Source organism: Zeugodacus cucurbitae, chromosome X (assembly GCF_028554725.1).
Source record: "Zeugodacus cucurbitae isolate PBARC_wt_2022May chromosome X, idZeuCucr1.2, whole genome shotgun sequence".
In the NCBI taxonomy this organism is placed as follows: Eukaryota; Metazoa; Arthropoda; class Insecta; order Diptera; family Tephritidae; genus Zeugodacus; species Zeugodacus cucurbitae.
Window position 1 is genome coordinate 3,806,902 of NC_071672.1, and position 24,279 is coordinate 3,831,180.

At 41.6% G+C, this 24,279-nt stretch overlaps 1 non-coding gene and 1 pseudogene across 1 annotated transcript; both read right to left on the reverse strand.

Moving 5' to 3' along the window:
* Positions 1 to 17,343: 17,343 nt before the first annotated feature.
* Positions 17,344 to 17,522, reverse strand: LOC128923317 (5.8S ribosomal RNA). The gene has a single exon (XR_008472284.1). It is a non-coding gene; the product is annotated as a 5.8S ribosomal RNA (ribosomal RNA).
* Positions 17,523 to 18,029: 507 nt separating this feature from the next.
* Positions 18,030 to 20,032, reverse strand: LOC128923337 (small subunit ribosomal RNA; annotated as a pseudogene).
* Positions 20,033 to 24,279: the final 4,247 nt, after the last annotated feature.

Sequence of the window (24,279 nt, forward strand, 5' to 3'; positions counted from 1 at the left end):
CTCCTCTTCACTCAGGTTGGACTTGCCTTCGAGTCGGTTACAAATGCCGACCGCCGCCTTGTATCTCGATTTGGCTTTCAACCCCTCCTTGCAGGGCTTCTTCCGGGGCCCTCTCTTGTTGCCAGAGTTGGAACCCTCGGTCGAATCCTGCGGAGAGCGAAGAAGCTCTTCTTCTTTGTCTGTATTTATGCTCACAGCGCTTTCTGGGTCCGAATCTTCATGGATTGCGGAACCCGCGCGCTGCAGAGCTGGTCTGGCAGTAGCATTACAACCACCGCAACCTGCTCCCGTTGCAGTGGAGGTGTGGCCGCTGGCGACACAGCTTGAAAAGTCGCTGTGCCCGCCGGTGGAAGCAGCCTCGTCTCCCACCGACGTTTGGGCTGATATCCCAGCCCGCAGTTCTTCCTTTTTGTCCTCCATTTTGAGTTTTTGTATTCGGGGGTCTCTACCCCTAGCGTTTTATACCTACCGCCAGGTACCCCACTGGCAATGGCTAATGTACTCACGCCTCCACCGCCCTATGAGGATACATATAGAGCATTCCAACATATGATGATGGATGTGGAGTACATCAGCCTTAGCTAGATGGCGCCTGCCTGCACTGCCGTGACTTAGCTTGTCATAGACCGCTTGAGACCCCAGCAGTGCAGGCAGCGCCACCCATTGCCCAGTCGACACCCGCGCGGAGGATATAGCCAAGAGGAATTTTTGTCGACCATGAAAATTATTTACTTGCATGAATTCATACAATTAGTATTTATATGAAAATTTTTTACTTGTATGAATTCATAAACTTAGTACCTATATGAAAATTATTTAGTATCTATATGAAAATTATTTACTTGCATGAATTCATACAATTAGTATTTATATGAAAATTATTTACTTGCATGAATTCATACAATTAGTATTTATATGAAAATTTTTTACTTGTATGAATTCATAAACTTAGTATCTATATGAAAATTATTTAGTATTCATATGAAAATTATTTAGTATTTATATGAAAATTAATTAGTACTTATATGAAAATTATTTACTTGTATGAATTCATAAACTTAGTATCTATATGAAAATTATTTACTTGTATGAATTCATACAATTAGTAATTATATGAAAATTAATTAGTAGTTATATGCAAATATATCACCATGTGGTGTCGGCTCTTTACAGATGGGGACAACGTCCGGTGGGATTAACGTGGGTACCTGCCGACGACGGCCTTACTCCACGGTGCTCAAAAGCACAGCGGATCAAATCAATGCGATGATCAGCGCCCCGAAAATGCTACGCATTATTCGGTACCAATTGGCGTGTGGAATGGACACACTAACCACCTTGGTGGGGTTCGAGGCCTATCTAAAACCTCTGCCGTACTTTGGGTCCGGCACCCGGTTGCAATGCAACTCCACATTGAGTGACCAAAACACTCTTCCCGCATTCGGGTATTAAACCACAACCACCACGATACTCCCCGAGGGGCCAGTCCGCATGAGTAGGTTGGAGCGAACTCCAAGGGCTCCTACTCCCGGTGGTACCAGAATTAAGTCTACGGTCAGACCTCGTAGTTGAAACTACTACCAGGTGAGCTATCATACTGCTCCGGACTGGTGACCATTTAAGTTAATGGTATAAAAAATTATACCTCCCCTACCCGATTTACAACTAATTGCCTACGCCGACTGAACAAAACACGTGCAAACATATCAAACGACCCTAAATGTTCGGCATTCCGACTATCCGAGAGCACACCACTAACAACGCATCTGTAGAAATGGTGCGACATACAGGCAAACAGGCAACCATCAAACAACGTTGTATGGAGAGAAGTTTTTGGCGACCCCGGGCCTTAGATGCTAATTCCCACCATATAGCGGCTCCATATGTGGCACAGGCCACAAATAAGCCGTGATATATGGTACGAACCGCACGACGTCCGAGACCCCAATCACTCCTTAACACACGTTTGACCTTGCAGACAATTCCTAACAGACGCTCCTCCACGCTAACCAAGTGAGGAGTGAAACACATCCTTTCACCGATGGTCAATCCCAGATATTTGACTTGCGTCACATACCTGATATTGACACCATTCATTCGGACAATCGGTGGACGAGCCGATGACAGTATGCCATTCAATAGCATTGTGTCCGTTTTGTCAACCGGTATTTCAACCCCCACACCTGTACCCCAATTGTGATCAATTTCCAAAAATCGTTCACCCTTTCGCTCTAACTCCAGCCGTGAACTACCTTCAACTAAGAGAAGGAGGTCGTCTGCATATGCACAACAACCACAAAGTATTTCAAGCTGGCCAAGCAAAGAGTCCATCATTAGGTTCCAAATATATGGACCACAGATGGATCCCTGTGGGCAGCCCCGTTCTACCCCAATATCAACGCTACCATTCATTCCAACGATAGAGGCTTTTCTGTCCGAAAAGTAGCTCTGCCAGAGACTAATTTCCGGACAGCCCAGTTCCTCTAACCGTTGTATCACGCGATCCCAGATTAGGTAATCAAATGCCCCCTTGAAATCGACAAATATGCCAAGGACATATTTGTTGGCATTCTCCCGACAGCACGCTGAACATACATCCATGCGTCCTCTACGCTACGTCCCTTCCTAAAACCAATTCGACCTCAAATCCCGCGTTAGTTCCTGAAGCCTTTCCACCATAACTCTCTCCAGTACTTTACCAAGCACTGGAAGAAGACTGATGCCCCGATAAGATCGTGGATCACTCCTAATCTTATCAGGTGACCTCAGGAGAGGAACAACCATAGCACTTTTCCACTCACGTGGAAAATATGCCTCACAAATGCACTTATCGTAAATGACCTCCAAGTATTCCGGAATGAACTTCCACAAGCTTATGCACAACTCTCCGTTCAAACCATCAAGACCTGGGGACCGTTTAGACCTAACCAGGCTAAAGGCATATCCCAACTCCCCATCATCAAGTGGAGGAACCGGTACCACTTGTGCAAGAGGTGCCAGCTCCTCAGCCCTAGGAAAGAATGCTCCTAACAGAACCCCTGCACACTCACTCCATGTTGATAACACAGTGTCATCAACACGAAGAGAAGTGATGTCCTCCCTCCTACGACCCCTACAAATCCTTAAGACCTGACCCCAGGGGTCATCCCTATGTTCATTAACGAACCCCCTCCACTCCTCTTCTTTGATTTTTATAAGCATGGCCTTATACTCGCACAACTGAAATCGTTCCTAATCTGGGCCAACCTATCCGAGTTTGACCGCCGAGCGCGTTGAAACTTCCGTCTCAATCGCCGGACAGCCCTCCTCTTCAGGGTTAACTCCTGCGTCCACCACTTAATTTTCCTAACCCTGAAATCTTTATATTTCTTCAACAACCAATCGTTCACTCCCCAGACCAATTCATACAACCGAGCAATTTGCTCGTCCACCCCCAGATTTTCAAACCCACTGAGCGGTATATCCAATACCGCTTCCCTAACACACTGTCCATATTGGTTCAAGTCGATACCAGAGGTACGCCATAGCCGCAATGGACTTACATAAGTCGAGGGAGGGGAATTAGGGGTAAACATAATTTTTATCAAATTATGATCGCTCAATCCCCACCCTCCACTAATCTCCCACCTAAAACTGAACGCCCTATTTGCTGCCTCATTGATTAAGGACACGTCAATGTCGCTCCCCCCTCTAGGCCCATCAAATGTGAACCACTGGCTTGGCTCATTTAAGATGTGGAGACTGTTAGCAGCCACCCATTCGCCTAATGCCTGTCCCCGAGTGTAGTTCGAATATCTACGAGCCCATCGGGGAAACTTGCTACACCACATCGAGGATATGGCATTCGCATCCATCCCTAGGATAAACCACTCGCAAGTAGAAGTAGGTTATCCATGTATCGCAGATAAGGCTCTATAGGTTCCCTAAACTTACAATACATGCTAGCAACAATCAGCCTACCGAACCCCACTCTACAGAAACACATACACCCTCTTGTGACGAGTCCAAAACTATGCAGTCATAGCTTGGGTCAGTCACAAGTATTGTAGCATTACACCTAAGGTCCGCGAAAACCCTGAAACCCCCAGGAAGACCACTTACCATTCTAAAATTGGTGGCGTATTGTTCCTGGAGTAGGGCGATGCTGCACCCACCCTCTATCAAGCAACTCCCTAACTCGCACATAACGGCATAAGAACCCTGGCAATTTAATTGAAAAATCACACCCATTAATGTCTGGCGAGAGCACGTCCGACAACCCCACAGTAAATCGGACAGGCAGCCGACATCATGAGATGTCCAGCTGGCCTTCCTTTAAACGCACAGTTGCGACAATGGGGGGCATTGACGCAACTGGCAGCCCTGTGGCCCTCCTGACCACACCTCCGACAGACATCGGACTTGGCCCTGCATTCTGCCACTCGGTGATCAAAACCCATGCACCGGAAGCAGCCAGTCACGGGACTATCCGCACGAACACGGAAGGAGAACCACTTGACGTAGCACCTACCCGCCTCCAGGAGGGTGGACATTAGTTTGTCCGTACCCTCTAGGACAACATTTGTCCTGCCATCAGTCGCCACCTTCCAGGGACGACTGACCATCCTCACGTCCGTCTTTTTGGACTCGGGGCTGAACTCCCGAAGGTTCAGCCGAAACAGCTCCTCCATGAATTCTTCATGGGCTATTTCGGTGTGTACTCCCTGTACCACGACCCTGGGCCCCAACTTTTTATTGACGCTAACGTCCAACCCTACCTCACCGAATTTGGCGTTGCTCGCCACTTTCTCCCTCTCAGCAACAGAGGGAGTGCGTATCACTACGCCACCCCCCTTGATTGACTTCAAATCATGGACACGAACACCCAGTGAAGGCCCCACCTCCTTAACAACTTTATTTATGACTTCCTTAGAGGAAGTCACAGGAGCCTTGAAGGTGAGCATTTTCCGTAAGGACACTCATAAGAATCTCCTCATATTTAGAGGCGATCCCTACGAGTTCCTTCATTGTTGTGACTTCGAGGCTTTTCGCCCCGAACACAACTTCGCTCAACTGGGCTGTTACGGCTTTCATCGCCGTAACATGGCCCCCACCCCCAATAACACCCCCTTTACCCCCCTTGTTGCCTCCTACCTTGTTGTTTGGGCAACCTTGCCTGCTTCCACTGGCTCCGTCCTTCAGTCCTACGGCTGCTTTGGTTGCAACCGTATCCAGCTTCTGGAGTACCCCATCTGTACCGCTCTCGCCCAAGTTCGCCTGTGGTGGCGAACCCAATCGCGCCTTCCTCTTGGGTGGGGGTCGCGAGGGTTGCCCCACTCCGTCCTCATCGGTCGATGACTCCACCTGGACCATTGAAGGCCCGGAGTCTTCACTCTCCGCTGGGGCTTTTACCCCTCTCCTCCGTGGTGGAGGCATTTCTCCTACACTCGCGCACAACAAAAACACAGAACTTTCACTACTTGCACTGTACACAATGGTTTGTTATGGCAGATGCCGCTAACTACGGCACTGCTGGGAAATCCCACACTTTGTTCACTAATCCACACACAAGTTAATGGCCAAAGCCGCTATCCTCACACACTTTTGGGAATACACACGATGTGTATAATCCCTCACGTACCTGCTCACTGTGTCTATTTTCACAACAGGCTACCGAAAAATTCGGAAAAACCGAAAAATTCTTTCGCTTCAGAAACACTGAAAACACTTTTTAATAATCGCTTTAAAAACTCGCAATAATGCGCAAACACGTCCGTTCACTTCGAGGTTCTACAAACAACTGAATTAGAGGGACATCTAAAGCCAATATTAACGTGAGTACCTGCCGACGACGGCCTTACCTCACGGTGCACAGCGGATCAAATCAATGCGATGACCAGCGCACCGAAAAATGCAATGCATTATTCAGTACCAATTGGCGTGTGGAATGGACACACTAACCACTTTGGTGGGGTTCGAGGCCTATCTAAAACCTCTGCCATACTTTGGGTCCGGCACCCGGTTGCAATGCAACTCCACATTGAGTGACAAATATCACTCTCCCCGCATTCGGGTATTAAACCACAACCACCACGATACTCCCCGAGGGGCCAGTCCGCATGAGTAGGTTGGAGCGAACTCCAAGGGCTCCTACTCCCCGTGGTACCAGAATTAAGTCTCCGGTCAGACCTCGTAGCCAAAAAACTACTACCAGTTGAGCTTCCATACTGCTCTGGACTGGTGACCAGGGGTTGGACCCCATTCTCTCATCCAATACACACACCATTCACACAAAGAAACTATACTTAGTTTCCAGCTAATTGTTTTCGCCGCTTAAACACCTCACGCGCAAACGCACCAAATAATTCTAATCGTTCAGGATCCCAACTAGTGGAGATCACACCACTAACATCTAACCGTCCATCAGTCCAACTAATACCCATACCCCCAAGGTCCCTAATGTCCGAGTACATCGGGCATTCAGCAATAACATGCACCCAATCCTCAACACGCGCCCCACACATACATTCCATTCCATCAGAGAGGTGCGTCTGATGCAAAAAAGCATTCAAAGGCCCATGCCCCGTAAATAGGAAACCCAGACTCAGACAGAATCTGAAATCTGGGTTTTCCCCAACAAACCCAACATCCCGAATGTACTCATAAGTCACACGACCGTTAGGACTATTATCCCAACGGTCTTGCCACCTACTCCTAACCCTGTCATCTAGAAGCCTCTTGCTTCCTAGATATCCCAACCTCTCCACATCATCGTCAGAAATCCATTCATTCCGCAGCAATAACACACTCAAACCCCTCCTCAACCTGAAAGAAACAGCACGCTGTAAAACAATCAGGTCAAGAGAGGGCACACCCAATAAAACCTGAAACGCATCCGTAGAAACGGTGCGACATACAGGCAAACAGGCAAGCATCATGCAACGCTGTATAGAAAGAAGTTTTCGACGACCCGAAACCATCGTAGCCACCTTCCACCATATAAGAGATCCATAAGTGGCACAGGCCACAAACAAACCTCGATATATGGAGCGAACAGCACGACGCCCGAGACCCCAATCACTTCGTAAAACGCGCCTGACACTACCAAAAATCGCCTGCAGCCGCCGCTTCACATTCACTAAGTGTGGAGTAAAACACATTCTTTCACTCATGGTCAACCCCAGATATTTGACTTGCGTCACATACCTGATGCTGACCCCATTCACACGGACAACCGGTGGACGACCCGGTGACAGTCTACCCTTTAAGAGCATTGTCACCGTTTTATCCATCGATATGCCAACCCCCACACCCACACCCCAATTATGAGCAATCTCCAACAATTGCCCTCCTACCCTTTTAATCTCAGACCTCGAACAGCCGTCGACCAAAAGAAGTAGGTCATCCGCATACGCACAACACCTGCAGAGTGGTTCGAGCTATCCAAGCAATGAGTCCATCATGAGGTTCCAAATATATGGACCACAGATGGATCCCTGCGGGCAGCCACGAACCACTCCAATCTCCACACTCCCATTCATACTAACGATAGAGGCTTTCCTGTCCGAAAAGAAGCTCCGCCAGAGACTAATTTCCGAACAGTTAAGTTCCTCTAGCCGTTGAATCACTCGATCCCAGATTAGGTAATCAAACGCCCCCTTGAAGTCAACAAATATGCCAAGGACATATTTGTTGGTATTCTCCCTCACAGCATTCTGAATATACATCCAGGCATCTTCTACACTGCGTCCTTTCCTGAACCCATACTGCCTATTCGACCTCAAATTCCGCGTTAGCTCCAGAAGCCGTTCCACCATAACTCTTTCCAGCACTTTTCCAAGCACTGGAAGGAGACTGATGCCCCGATAAGAACGAGGATCACTCCTGATCTTATCAGGAGACTTCAGGAGAGGAACAACCCTGGCACTTTTCCACTCACGTGGAAAATATCCCTCACAAATGCACTTATCATAAATGACCTCCAAGTATTCCTGAATGAACTTCCACAAGCATTTGCACATCTCTCCGTTCAGACCATCAAAACCTGGAGACCGTTTAGACCTGACCAGGCCAAAGGCATATCCCAGCTCCCCATCATCTAATGGAGGAACAGGTACCTCATGTGCATGGGGTGCCTGAACCTCAGCCCTAACAGAACCCCAGCACACTCTCTCCACGTTGATAACACAGTGTCACCAACACGAAGAGAGGTGATATCCTCCCTCTTACGACCCCTGCAGATCTTATAGACCAGCCGAGCAATTTGCTCATCCACCTCCAGATCATCAAACACTCTTAGCGGTATTTCTAACACCGCTTCCCTTACACTCTGTCCATATCGGTTCCAGTCAATACCAGAGGTACGCCATCGCCGCAATGGACTCACACACACCAAAGGAGGGGAACGAGGAGCAACCACAATTTGGATCAAATTATGATCACTCAGACCCCACTCTCCTCTAACCTGACACTTAAAATCAAAAACTCTACTTGCTGCCTCATTCATAAACGTCACGTCAATATCACTCACACCCCTAGGCCCATCAAACGTATACCACTCACTCGCCTCATTCAGAATGTGAAGGCCCTTAGCCAACACCCATTCATTCATTACCTCGCCTCGAACGTGGCTTTGCTATCCAGACGAATGTCTGGATACCTTACTAAACCACATCGAGGACGAGGCATTCGCATCCAACCCTAGGACTAATGGGCTACCACTCGCCAGAAGTAGTAACTTATCCATATAGCCCAGGTAGGGCTCTAGGGGCTCGCTAAATTTGCAATACAAACTAGCGACAATCATTCTACCGAACTCCCCCTCTATAGACACACACACCCCCTGTTGTGACGAAGCCAAGACTACACAATCGTAGCCGGAATCATTCACAACTATTGCAGCATTAACCCCAAGGTCCGTAAAGACCCTAAAACCTCCAAGAAGACCCCGAACCACACCATTGGTGGCGTAAGGCTCCTGGAGTAAGGCAATGCCACACCCCCCCTCAATCATACAACCCCCCAACTCACACATAACGGCATACGACCCCTGACAATGAGCGACAATGAGGGGCATTGCCACAACTCTATGTCCTTCTTGACCGCACCGCCTACAAACATCTGATTTGGCCCTACACTCAGCCACTCTATGGTCAAAACCCATACACCGGAAGCAGCCAGCAACTGGGCTATCCGGTCGAACCCTGAAGGAGAACCACTTTACGTAGCACCTTCCCGCCTCCAAAAGGGCGGACATTAATTTGTCCGACCCCTCAAGGACAACGTTGGTGCTACCATCAGCAGCCACCTTCCAGGGCCGACTGACCATCCGCACATCTGACTTTCGTGCCTCAGGGCTGATGTCCTGAAGGTTCAACCGAAAGAGCTCCTCCATGAAGTCATCATGGGAGATTTCGGTGTGAACCCCCTGAACCACAACCCGCGGACCCAACTTCCGGTTCACACTCACATCCAACCCCACCTCCCCGAACTTGGCATTATTCGCCACCTTTTCCCTCTCTAAAACAGAGGGGGTGCGAATAACCACCCCACCACCCTTAATCGGCTTCACCTCGTGTACACGCACTCCGAGGGAAGGTCCCACCTCCTTCACGACCTTCTTAATCACCTCCTTAGAGGAGGTGGTCGGGGCCTTGCTTCTCACCACCACCGATCAAGTCTCAACCGGCTTCGGCAATGCCGGAGCAATCGCCTCCAACACAGGTGCTGGAGGCGCACGCACCGACTCAGCCGGAGCCAAACCCACAACCGACCTCTTCGATTGGGGAATAGATCCCCCACAACCCCCCTGAGAGCGTCAACCTGACCGCGAAGATGGGCATTCTCGGTTACTACCGTCATCAGGAGCGCCTCGTACTTCGAGGCAATCTCCATCAGCCCCTTCGCGGTAGTGACCTTAAAGTCTTTAACCCCAAACACCAATGCGTTTAATTCAGCCGTCACTGCCTTCAGGGCAGCAACATGGCTGATAGGGCCCATATCAGCACAACTACTCCCATCCCCTAACATCACCAACGATGGCTAACCTTCCTACGCGGCGGGGACCCAACCGAAGGTCCAGTACCCTCATCAGCCGACGAGGTCTCCACTGCTAACGCAAGCTCTTTCCCCTCATTCCCAGCAGGGTGCTTAGCCCTTCTCCTCCGTGAGGGAAGCATTTCTACTCCCGGCCTTTCACCAGGCAGGCTGATCCGCCGGCAAAACACTGGCACAGAAGCCACTCGACCAGACAAGACTTGGAACATCTGCTCTCAAGACACGTGTGACTGAACGCACTGAAGGAACTAACTATAAGAATAGAATCGTCCAGTAGCTGCTACCACCTAAGCAGTCGATTATTGCGATATCGCAAGGGCACAACCCACAACTCCAGCCAACGGTCTGGAACTGGTCACCCAATAAACCGCCGGACAGAACAAAGTCCCCGTAACGGCTCCAAGCCAACCGATGTGGAGCTGAACCAAATCGCACTGTAGGTCTAAGGTTAACAGCTACGAACGCAGTCTAAACAAAAATCAGCACCTTCAACACTCGGACAGACACCGGTACCCTTCGAGCAAAACCGGCCCAATCCCCCCAGAAACAAGTGGCAACTCAGTACCAGACACCCAACACAACACTCACTGGTAGAAAAACCAAAAAGCAGAAAAACAACAACCACAGAAACACTGAGACTCTATGAGAGTCAGCACCCATGCTAACAATGTGGGTAAACCACGTAAGCCCCAAAAGGCACTACCTAACACGCGCCTACACACAAAAACTACTGTGCTCGAAAACACCTGTTTTTTTTTGTTTTTTTTTTTTTTTGTGAGAGATGGAAAAAATCATCGAAAGACACTGTTGCCCTATCAACAGTAGTGTGAGACTTTAACCCACTAAAAAAACATTTCCGTTCATAGCTATGATATTTGCCCTGCGGGACTACCGTTAGGTATTACTTCACAGGGCAAGCAAGGCCTATTGGCTAGTACTTCTATGGGGATTACATTCTAAATATGACTACTTGTCACGCTATAGCGTATTCGCTCTAATCTTCTTTGTTCTACCATTACGTTTGCGACCCATTGTTTTACGTAATGCCACACGTTCTTCGACTGCAGCATGTATACTACTATATTTTCTGGAGTTAATTTCTCCGAGATTTCGTGCTCTAAATTCACTCTCTCTGCCTCATATTTAGTGCATTGAAAAAACAAATGTTCAGCATCTTCTCTTTCGCTTCCGCAGGATGTACACATTTCTGTATCGTCATGTCCGTATTTATAGAGATATTCCCTAAAACAGCCATGCCCGCTTAGGAACTGCGTCAAATAAAAATCAACGTCGCCATGCTTTCTATTAAACCAGGTTACAATATTTCTTATCAACCTGTGCGTCCATTGTCCTTTGGACGCTGTGTCCCACTGTATTTGCCACTCGTTTATACTCTTGCGTCTTTCTTCTTCACGCTCTTCAATTGTTAGAGGTCTTCCATACTGTTTACTTTTCTCGTAATTTCTTTTCAGCTCCTGAGCCATTATTTCGGGTGGCATTATGCCAGATATGACTGCTGCGGCTTCGTGGGATACTGTGCGGAAAGCGCTTGCAACTCCGAGTGCACTAAGCCGGAATAGAGATTTAATCGGCTTGACATATGTTTTCTGCATAAGGGCGTTTGCCCATACCGGTGCCGCGTACATTACTATTGATATCATACAGGATATTCCACAGGAGTGGGCCCAAGACAGATCCTTGTGGTACTCCACCGGTCACTTTGTATTACTTGACTCCTTCGTCCGTATTGTACAGCAGGACTCTATCCGATAAATAACTTTTAATGATGCGTAGCAGATATCTTGGCGTTTTAAGATCCTGTAGTCTTTGAAGTATGTGGGTCCAACATGCAGAATTGAAAGCATTTTTTACGTCGAATGTAACGACTGCGCAGTATTCCTTCGATCCGTACATCCACCTTGTGCCCTCTATGGCTTTGTCTGCAATCTCTGTAAGTTTTTTGATCGCGTCAATTGTCGAGCGTCTCCTGCGAAACCCGTATTGGTTTTCTGACAACGATCCCACTTCTTCAAGGTGTTTTTCTACCCGATCACAAATTATTCGCTCGAAAATTTTACCAGTAGTATCGATGATACATAGTGGCCTGTAAGAGCTTGGTTCACCTGGCGGTTTATTTGGTTTTGTTAAAAGCACCAAACGCTGCTTTTTCCATATTTTGGGAAAAATACCATCCCATAGACATTTATTGAGTACTTTCACAAAATATTTAGTTTTGTATTTTACCGCAATTTTTAGGGCCCTATTAGGAATTCCATCTAAGCCAGGAGCTTTTGCATTTCCGAAGCGTTCAGCTGCTTGCACCACCTCGACGTCATCGATCGGTATAAACAAAGGGGTCTCTAAGCTAATATTGGATACGACTTCCTCTGATTGCGCCTCTTGTGTTGGGAACAAAGTTTCCACTACTTCTTTTAATAGTATAGGGCAAGTCGGCATTTGTCCTTTATTACCCCTTACTTTAGTCATTACTGCTTTATAGGCTCCACCCCATGGGTTTTCTTCCGCCTTGTCACAGAGTTCTTTAAAGCATGCAGATTTACTATTTCTGATCGCAATTTTAAATTCTTTTCGTTTTTTTTTGAAAATTTCTCGTAGAAGCTCATTTTCCACAGCATTTCTATTTCTTTGAAATTTCCGCCTGGCTTTATGGCAGCTGCTTCTCAGATCTGCGATTTCACGATTCCACCAATATACTGGCTTTCGGCGGACGTTGCACTTTTTCCTGATCATGGCAGCATCGCAGGCTTTGCTAACATAATCAATCAATTGTTTTGCATGTTCGTTCGCGTCATTTGCGTTGTTCATTTCTGTGTCCAGCATAAACGTAAACAGATCTTCGTCCATGGCCTCGTCTTTCCAACCTCTAGTTTGAGACTTATTCGCCCGCACACATCTCCCTTTCCATTTATTATATGTGTCAATATCTATCATTATGGCTTGATGGTCACTATGAGTGTATAGTTCACATATCTGCCACTTAGTCTTCCCTGCTAGTGATCTACTGACAAACGATATATCAATTATGGAGCCATATCCATTCTTTTCAAATGTGTTTTTGGTTCCTGTGTTCAGCAGTACCACGTCAAGTATAGAGAATGCTTTTAACAAAGCATGGCCACGTTTATTTGTGGTCCTACTTCCCCATTCTATTGCCCAGGCATTGAAGTCACCTGCAATTACATTTGGTGTTGTTGTTTGAGCATCCCTAACTAGGTCGTCAAGAATCTTCTCATACTCTACCATCGATAAACTAGGTGGCAAGTAGCAACTATAGATGTGAACACCACAAACCTTTACTCTTACGTAGAACGATTTATCAACAAGCGGTCTCTCTTGTACCGTTTTGTTGGCGCAGACCCAAACTGCAACTTTTTCACTGCAATCAGAAAACCATGTTCCTGCATTTAGACTTTTATATTGCTCTGAAATTATTACGACGTCTATCTTCTTTTCACATACCGTTTGATTTAGCAGTTCTTGGGCTGCTTCACAATGGTTAAGGTTAATCTGAAGAAATTTCATTTTCCATTCTTACATGCTGCTAAGTACACTGGGCATTTTTTACTACCAATTTGGTGGTTTGTACTTGCCCTTCCAGCGATTTTGCAAGATACACAAAACGGTTCTTTAGTACAAGTTTTGGCAAAATGCCCTTTTTCACCACATTTAATACAACATTCACTTCGGTCTTCTGGATTAGTGCACCTGCTCGCCACGTGGCCATATTCCAGGCATCTAAAACATTTTCTTAGATTCGATCTTTCCCTGTGCTCGAAAACACCTGTGCTCAAAAACACCTGTGCTCGAAAACACCTATGCTCAAAAACACCTGTGCACGAAAACACCTGTGCCCAAAAAACAACAAAAGAAAAACAAATTACGTCACACAAAAAACACTTGCTCAAACAAATTTTCTATTCACAAAAACAAATTCAAATTTCCAAAAATACACTCAACTACACGTATATAAATAAACACCTGCCGCAATGTAAAAATTTTCAAAAGCCAGCTATGATATGCACACACAAACTAACAAATGAGAAAATATACATACAATTGTATATATATTCAAACACTTGCAGTAATGTAAAAATACACAAAGCCAACTACAGAAAAAGTATACACGTACTGACAAACTTTATCTACACATACAATCGAACATATATTGAAAATGAAATTTTTTTTATGAAAAACACACATATATACACACACGTATATATTAATATACTAATACGTAAATATGTATGCAAATGCGCTAAACAACTACCACAAATCACAACCTAATACACAAATACTCAAAATGAATGTACTTACATCCAATGCTGAGGGCTCCCACACAAAAAATACCAATTCACAAAAAATTCACGACACAGAAAGCGAAGCGCACAGAAACGAAAACACGTCTGAACAATCTGAAATTCTACAATCGTTTATCGTTAATCCATTAATGCGCGTCACTAATTGGATGACGAGGCATTTGGCTACCTTAAGAGAGTCATAGTTACTCCCGCCGTTTACCCGCGCTTACTTGAATTTCTTCACTTTGACATTCAGAGCACTGGGCAGAAATCACATTGTGTCAACACCCGTTAGGGCCATCACAATGCTTTGTTTTAATTAGACAGTCGGATTCCCCAAGTCCGTGCCAGTTCTGAATTGATTGTTAATTGATAATCGTTATAATTAAATAAGAATATAAATCTTGCGATATAATTCTTATAAAATTTTAGCAAGAAAGTTCCACAATTGGCTACGTAACTACTATCCGGGGAACAAGAACCGAAATTCTCTATTTACCCAGAACGAGTACATAAACCATGGTATTGCTTCCCAATCAAGCCCGACTATCTAAATCTTCAGAGCCAATCCTTATCCCGAAGTTACGGATCTAATTTGCCGACTTCCCTTACCTACATTATTCTATCGACTAGAGACTCTTCACCTTGGAGACCAGCTGCGGATATTGGTACGGCCTGTTGAGAAGTTTGCGTAACCCCACCATAAATTTTCAAGGTCCGAGGAGAAAATATCGACACAACAGTAAATGTCATGCTCTTCTAGTCCATCTACCATATCTCGACTACGAACTATAAAACAGAAAAGAAAACTCTTCCGATACCTCTCGACGGCTTCTTTATGGTCGTTCCTGTTGCCAGGATGAGCACAAGGCCCATTTTTAATAACAAACGGATACTCAACAGGTTACGGAATTGGAACCGTATTCCCTTTCGTTCAAAATTATTCAAGTGTTTAATTACTATGAAGAAAACATAATATATTCTCAACAATTTATTAAAACTTGAAATTTTTCGGCTTTCGCCTTGAACTTAGGACCGACTAACTCGTGATCAACCACTGTTCACACGAAACCCTTCTCCACTTCAGTCCTCCAAGGTCTCATTCGATTATTTGCTACTACCACCAAGATCTGTACCAATGGCGGCTCCATGCAGGCTTACGCCAAACACTTCTAAGCACACATTGTACCCTCCTACTCACTAAAGTTTCAAAATGTATAATCCAACCGAAATTGTATTATAAATCATGTACTTTAGCGGTAATGTATAGGTATACAACTTAAGCGCCATCCATTTTAAGGGCTAGTTGCTTCGGCAGTTGAGTTGTTACACACTCCTTAGCGGATTACGACTTCCATGTCCACCGTCCTGTTGTTTTAAGCAACCAACGCCTTTCATGGTATCTGCATGAGTTGTTAATTTGGGCTCCGTAACATTACGTTTGGTTCATCCCACAGCGCCAGTTCTGCTTACCAAAAGTGGCCCACTGGGCACATTATATCATAACCTCAACCTTCATATCAAGAAAGGTGAGGTTCTTACCCATTTAAAGTTTGAGAATAGGTTAAGGTCGTTTCGACCCTAAGGCCTCTAATCATTCGCTTTACCAGATAAGATTATTTTACATAACATTTAAATGCACCAGCTATCCTGAGGGAAACTTCGGAGGGAACCAGCTACTAGATGGTTCGATTGGTCTTTCGCCCCTATACTCAATTCTGACAATCGATTTGCACGTCAGAACTGTTTCGGTCTTCCATCAGGGTTTCCCCTGACTTCAACCTGATCAAGTATAGTTCACCATCTTTCGGGTCACAGCATATATGCTCAAGGTACGCTCCAGTTAGAGGTATAAATAATAATAAATTTTCATTATACATAACTATATGGAACGCCCCGGGATTGAATTAATAGTAAAATATTTCACTAAAAATTAATCCCATTATATAAAAGTTAAGTTAATTTCGTCATTAGGTTTAATATAACCCAATGACTTGCACATATGTTAGACTCCTTGGTCCGTGTTGCAAGACGGGTCCCGAAGGTATCCTGAATCTTTCGCATTGTTAATCATATAAATGCATACAATTAATATTAAAATCAATGATAATAATATTATTGTAAAATTCAAAAGAATTTAAGCATTATATATGTAAAATCTATCAACACTTTATCAAATCATCAGTATTTATTGTATGTTAATAAGCTAAAAGCAAATTAATTTGAATAAACTTAACACCAATGATCTTTTGATAAATATTTTATTATGTTAATAGATTACAATGTCCTTTATGAAAAAAATGCACACTATTACTATAATATTATAAATATCACAGTTATAATGATGAATTTTTCATAATGGATATTCAGGTTCATCGGGCTTAACCTGCATCTCACATTTGCCATATAGACAAAGTGACTTAGTGCTGAACTATTTTCTTTTCGCTCGCCGCTACTAAGAAAATCTTTGTTAGTTTCTTTTCCTCCCCTCATTAATATGCTTAAATTCAGGGGGTAGTCCCATATGAGTTGAGGTTGTATAAAAATATTTATATTTATTTTATATTTTAGCTTTTTGCTATTTTAAAGAAACATACATAATTATTTCTTAACACCAATAATTTTCTTAATAATAAATATTCAATCTTTTCATCCCGTACGTACTATTTTTCATTATAACAACAATATTATTTTCTTGCTTTTTTACATTTAAAGACAATCCTATAATAAAATAATATTTTATGCTAGACGTTCCTCTAAATGTATATATTATTTGAAATAATATTGAAATTTTATTGTTTTTGGGAATACTAAGATTCTTATTTATTATAAAATTTCGTTCAAATATGAGGTGTTCAAGAATATATTTTCTATATTTCTTTTTATGCTATTAATATTATGGATTGAAAAATACAATCCAGTAATATACCATGTGCTTAAATTCTTTTAATTGACTAAAAGAATAAGCAACTAATTTAGCATAGTCTTACAACCCTCAACCATATGTAGTCCAAGCAGCACTTTAAAATTAATTAAAGTACATAACAGCATGGACTGCAATATGCGTTCAAAATGTCGATGTTCATGTGTCCTGCAGTTCACACGATGACGCACAGTTAGCTGCGTTCTTCATCGACCCATGAGCCGAGTGATCCACCGCTTAGAGTGATAATTTTTTGTTTATTTTAATTTAAAGTCAAGAGTTTTTAATTTATTGAAAGAATAACAATTATATTACATTTCGTTTTCGTATATTATATAAATTATTTTAAAACATCTTTCAATAAATTGTAATTTTCAACCCAAACATTTACAAGTTGCGCATGTCTTAGTCCAACAAAAACAGTAATTCCTCTTTTATTACATTTTATTTAATTTCTATAAATATTTAAGGAATTACACACGTTAATGAGAACAAATTAACTTATCATTTTTATTATTTTCATAAATAATAAGTACAACTATATATGTTTAAAGGTTTGTTGCGTTCAAATACAATGTATGCGATATAATTTTCATTATACTACAATACAAGGAGTAAAAAAAAAAGAAAAAAAAAAGAAAAACATTCAAATAAATGAATGAAAAGAAAAAAAGAAAATAATTTTTCTTTTTTATTCTTTTTTTGTTTGTTTGTTTGTTTTTTTTTTATAATATTTACGGATAGGAACACAATAATGATCCTTCCGCAGGTTCACCTACGGAAACCTTGTTACGACTTTTACTTCCTCTAAATAATCAAGTTCGGTCAACTTTTGCGAAACAACCGTGAAAAACAAGCCGTCACAGTGATCACGTCCGGAGACCTCACTGAATAATTCAATCGGTAGTAGCGACGGGCGGTGTGTACAAAGGGCAGGGACGTAATCAATGCGAGTTAATGGCTCACACTTACTGGGAATTCCAAGTTCATGTGAACAGTTTCAGTTCACAATCCCAAGCATGAAAGTGGTTCAGCGGTTTACCCGGACCTCTCGGTCTAGGAAATACACGTTGATACTTTCATTGTAGCGCGCGTGCAGCCCAGGACGTCTAAGGGCATCACAGACCTATTATTGCTCAATCTCGTTACTGCTAGACGCAATTTGTCCAATTAAGAAGCTAGTGTCCTTATAATGGGACGAAACCAACAGGTACGGCTCCACTTATATAAACACATTCAAACACTTGCACATTCAAGATGAACTCATGAATGAAGGCTATATAAGCTTCAACACCATAATCCTGAAAGCATCTATTTAATATATTTGAGTCTCGTTCGTTATCGGAATTAACCAGACAAATCACTCCACGAACTAAGAACGGCCTTGCACCACCACCCATAGATTCGAGAAAGAGCTATCAATCTGTCTTACACGCTTATGTTCGGACCTGGTAAGTTTTCCCGTGTTGAGTCAAATTAAGCCGCAGGCTCCACTCCTGGTGGTGCCCTTCCGTCAATTCCTTTAAGTTTCAGCTTTGCAACCATACTTCCCCCGGAGCCCAAAAGCTTTGGTTTCCCGGGAAGCGACTGAGAGAGCCATAGTAGTAGCTACACCCAATTGCTAGCTGGCATCGTTTATGGTTAGAACTAGGGCGGTATCTGATCGCCTTCGAACCTCTAACTTTCGTTAATTAATGAATGATTAATGAAAACATCTTTGGCAAATGCTTTCGCTTAAGTTAGTCTTACGACGATCCAAGAATTTCACCTCTCGCGTCGTAATACTAATGCCCCCAAACTGCTTCTATTAATCATTACCTCTTGATCTAAAAACCAATGAAAGTAGAACAGAGGTCTTATTTCATTATTCCATGCACAAAATATTCAGTCATTTGGAGCCTGCTTTAAGCTCTCTAATTTGTTCAAAGTAATTGTACCGGCCCACAACAACACTCGATGAAGAGCACTGAAGCAGGTTTAAATAGGAGGAATATATAAAAAATACATTGTATTAATTACATATAAGAACTCCACCGGTAATACGCTTGCATACATAAGGTAATGTACATACCACAATTATAGCTGTACTACCCGTATGAAGGACAAATTCAACTACGAACGTTTTAACCGCAACAACTTTAATATACGCTATTGGAGCTGGAATTACCGCGGCTGCTGGCACCAGACTTGCCCTCCAATAGGTCCTTGTTAAAGGATTTAAAGTGTACTCATTCCAATTACAGGGCCTCGGAAATGAGTCCTGTATTGTTATTTTTCGTCACTACCTCCCCGAACTGGGAGTGGGTAATTTACGCGCCTGCTGCCTTCCTTAGATGTGGTAGCCGTTTCTCAGGCTCCCTTTCCGGAATCGAACCCTGATTCCCCGTTACCCGTTGCAACCATGGTAGTCCTAGATACTACCATCAAAAGTTGATAGGGCAGACATTTGAAAGATCTGTCGTCGGTACGAGACCATACCATCTGCAAGTTATCTAGAGTTCAACCAATATAACGATCTTACGATCGCTTGGTTTTAGCCTAATAAAAGCACACGTTCCAAAAGGTCCGTGTTTATTTTGCATGTATTAGCTCTAGAATTACCACAGTTATCCAAGTAACTGTTAACGATCTATGGAACCATAACTGATATAATGAGCCTTTTGCGGTTTCACTTTTAATTTGTTTGTTCTTAGACATGCATGGCTTAATCTTTGAGACAAGCATATACATAACTACTGGCAGGATCAACCAGAATAATATTTTTTATTCATTTATATAATATTTTTTATACTATATAAATTTTTATAATGATATTTTCAATATTTGAAAATTAAGTACACGACATATACAAAATGCAAAGAAGAACGAAATCGCGACAATAAATAATTATGAAATTTCTTATACTACGATTGAATTAAAAAATTTACTTCATTTCATTTAATTTCATATTATTGTATTATTTATTGCGGTCTTATTCGGACTTTGAGATTGTATCTTATCGTGAGAAAGAATTTTCGTTCTCTATACGAATATAATATAATTATTAATGTAAGGACGATGTTTCTTCTTGTATTTGTTAAACTTTCAAATAATATCATTTTTTATACATTTTACTTTATTTCAATGCATATAGTGTATATATCTTTTTTTAAGAGTATATACGTTTTTCTTTTGATTTGAAATTAATAATTTCAAATTCAATTATTTTTCATTTTTTTTCATATATGATATGAAAGTATTCGAGCGTAATAATATAAATATTTAACTTTATTGAATTTTATTCTATACCCACATATATTTTATGTGAATAGAAGAACAAACCCCAAAAAAAGTTAAATTAAAAAAAAAAACGACTACATTATGTTAGGTATAGAAGAATAATCTCAATTAATTACATTTCACTATTAACAAAATTATTTCTATTTAAACCGACTGTAGCAAACCAGGAATACATTTTTTTGCTCTCATTTATATATTACACTTAAATACTTTTATATTTATATGAAAAAAATTTCATATAAGTACTAAGTATGCAATTTCATACAAGTATTAAAATTTTCATACAAGTACTAATATCAAAGTTTCATACAACATATATGTTTTCTGCCACGAAAAAATCTTTTTAACCATATAAAAGTTTTAAATTCATATATACACAAGTAATTTATATCATTTTCTACCAGCATTATGCTTATAAGAAATATTATATATATATATATATATTTGGCGTAGGAACCGCTTTAAGCGATTATAGCCGAATCCACCAGAGCGCGCCACTCATTCCTCCTTTTTGCTTTTTGGCGCCAACTGGAAACACCAAGTGAAGCCAGGTCACTTTGCACTTGGTCTTTCCACCGGAGTGGAGGTCGTCCTCTTCCGCGGCTTCCTCCAGCGGGTACTGCATCGAATACTTTCAGAGCTGGAGTGTTTTCTTCCATCCGTACAACATGACCTAGCCAGCGTAGCCGCTGTCTTTTTATTCGCTGAACTATGTCAATGTCGTCGTATAAATCGTACAGCTCATCGTTCCATCGTCTGCGGTATTCGCCGTTGCCAATGTTTAGAGGACCATAAATCTTGCGCAAAACCTTTCTCTCGAAAACCCCAAGAGTCGTCTCATCGGATGTTGTCATCGTCCACGCTTCAGCGCCATACATCAGGACGGGAATAATGAGCGACTTATAGAGTTTGATTATGGTTCGTCGAGAGAGGCCTTTACTTTTCAATTGCCTACTCAGTCCAAAGTAGCACCTGTTGGCAAGAGCGATTCTGCGTTGGATTTCAAGGCTGACATTGTTGGTGTTGTTAATGCTGGTTCTCAGATAAACGAAATTATCTACAACTTCAAAGTTATGACTGTCAACAGTGACGTGGGAGCCAAGACGCGAGTGCGCCGACTGTTTGTTTGATGACAGGAGATATTTCGTCTTGTCCTCATTCACCACCAGACCCATACGCTTCGCTTCTTTATCTAGTCTGGAAAACGCAGAACAAACGGCGCGGTTGTTGCTTCCGATGATATCAATATCATCGGCATACGTCAGGAGCTGTACACTCTTGTAGAAGATTGTAACCTCTCTATTTAGTTCTGCAGCTCGTATTATTTTTTCCAGCGATAGATTGGAGAAGTCGCACGATAGTGAGTCACCCTGTCTGAAGCCTCGTTTGGTATCGAACGGCTCGGAGAGGTCCTTCCCGATCCTGACGGACCTTTTGGTGTTGCTCAACGTCAGCTTACATAGCCGTATTAGTTTTGCAGGGATACCAAATTCAGACATCGCGGCATAAAGGCAGCTCCTTTTCGTGCTATCGAAGGCAGCTTTAAAATCGATAAAAAGATGGTGAGTATCGATTCTTCTCTCTCGGGTCTTTTCCAAGATTTGGCGCATGGTGAATATCTGGTCCATTGTGGATTTTCCAGGTCTAAAGCCACACTGATAAGGTCCAATCAGTTCGTTGACGGTGGGCTTTAGTCTTTCACACAATACGCTCGACAAAACCTTATATGCGATATTGAGGAGACTTATACCACGGTAGTTGGCGCAGATTGTGGGGTCTCCCTTCTTATGGATTGGGCAGAGCACACTAAGATTCAAATCGTCAGGCATGCTTTCTTCCGACCATATTCTACAAAGAAGCTGATGCATGCACCTTATCAGTTCTTCGCCGCCGTATTTGAATAGCTCGGCCGGAAATCCATCGGCCCCCGCCGCTTTGTTGTTCTTCAAGCGGGTAATTGCTATTCGAATTTCTTCATGGTCGGGTAATGGAACATCTATTCCATCGTCATCGATTGGGGAATCGGGTTCGCCATCTCCTGGTGTTGTACTTTCACTGCCATTGAGCAGGTCGGAGAAGTGTTCCCTCCATAATCCCAGTGTGCTCTGGACATCCGTTACCAGATTACCTTCTCGGTCCCTACATGATAATGCTCCGGTCTTGAAACCTTCTGTTATACGCCTCATCTTTTCATAAAATTTTCGAGCATTACCCATGTCGGCCAGCTTTTCAAGCTTTTCATACTCACGCATTTCGGCCTCTTTCTTTTTACGTCTGCAAATGCGTCTCGCTTCCCTCTTCAGTTCTCGATATCTATCCCACCCCGAACGTGTTGTGGTCGATCGCAACGTTGCGAGGTAGGCAGTCTGAAATATTACAACATCAAAAATAGCTTAACATTTATTTTTTTTTTTAATTTTTTGTACTTATATGAAAATTATTTAGTTGTATGAATTCATACACTTAGTACTTATATGAAAATTAATTACTTGTATGAATTCAGAAACTTAGTACTTATATGAAAATTAATTACTTGTAGGAATTCATAAACTTAGTATCTATACGAAAATTATGTAGTATTTATATGAACATTAATTAGTATTTATATGAAAATTAATTACTTGTATGAATTCATACAATTAGTATTTATATGAAAATTAATTAGTACATATATGAAAATTATTTACTTCTATGAATTCATAAACTTAGTATCTATATGAAAATTATTTAGTATTTATAAGAAAATTATTTAGTATTTATATGAAAACTAATTAGTACTTATATGCAAATTATTTAGTTGTATGAATTCATACACTTAGTACTTATATGAATTACTTGTAGGAATTCATAAACTTAGTATCTATACGAAAATTATGTAGTATTTATATGAAAATTAATTAGTATTTATATGAAAATTAATTAGTAATTATATGAAAATTAATTACTTGTATGAATTCATACAATTAGTATTTATATGAAAATTAATTAGTACTTATATGAAAATTATTTACTTGTATGAATTCATAAACTTAGTATCTATATGAAAATTATTTAGTATTTATATGAAAATTGTTTACTTGTATGAATTCATAAACTTAGTACTTATATGAAAATTATTTAGTATCTATATGAAAATTATTTAGTATTTATATGAAAATTATTTACTTGCATGAATTCATACAATTAGTATTTATATGCAATTTTTTTACTTGTATGAATTCATAAACTTAGTATCTATATGAAAATTATTTAGTATTTATATGAAAATTTTTTACTTGTACGAATTCATAAACTTAGTACCTATATGAAAATTATTTAGTATTTATATGAAAATTATTTACTTGCATGAATTCATACAATTAGTATTTATATGAAAATTTTTTACTTGTATGAATTCATAAACTTAGTACCTATATGCAAATTATTTAGTATTTATATGAAAATTATTTACTTGCATGAATTCATACAATTAGTTTTTATATGAAAATTTTTTACTTGTATGAATTCATAAACTTAGTACCTATATGAAAATTATTTAGTATCTATATGAAAATTATTTAGTATTTCTATGAAAATTATTTACTTGCATGAATTCATACAATTAGCATTTATATGAAAATTTTTTACTTGTATGAATTCAAAAACTTAGTATCTATATGAAAATTATTTAGTATTTATATGAAAATTTTTTACTTGTATGAATTCATAAACTTAGTATCTATG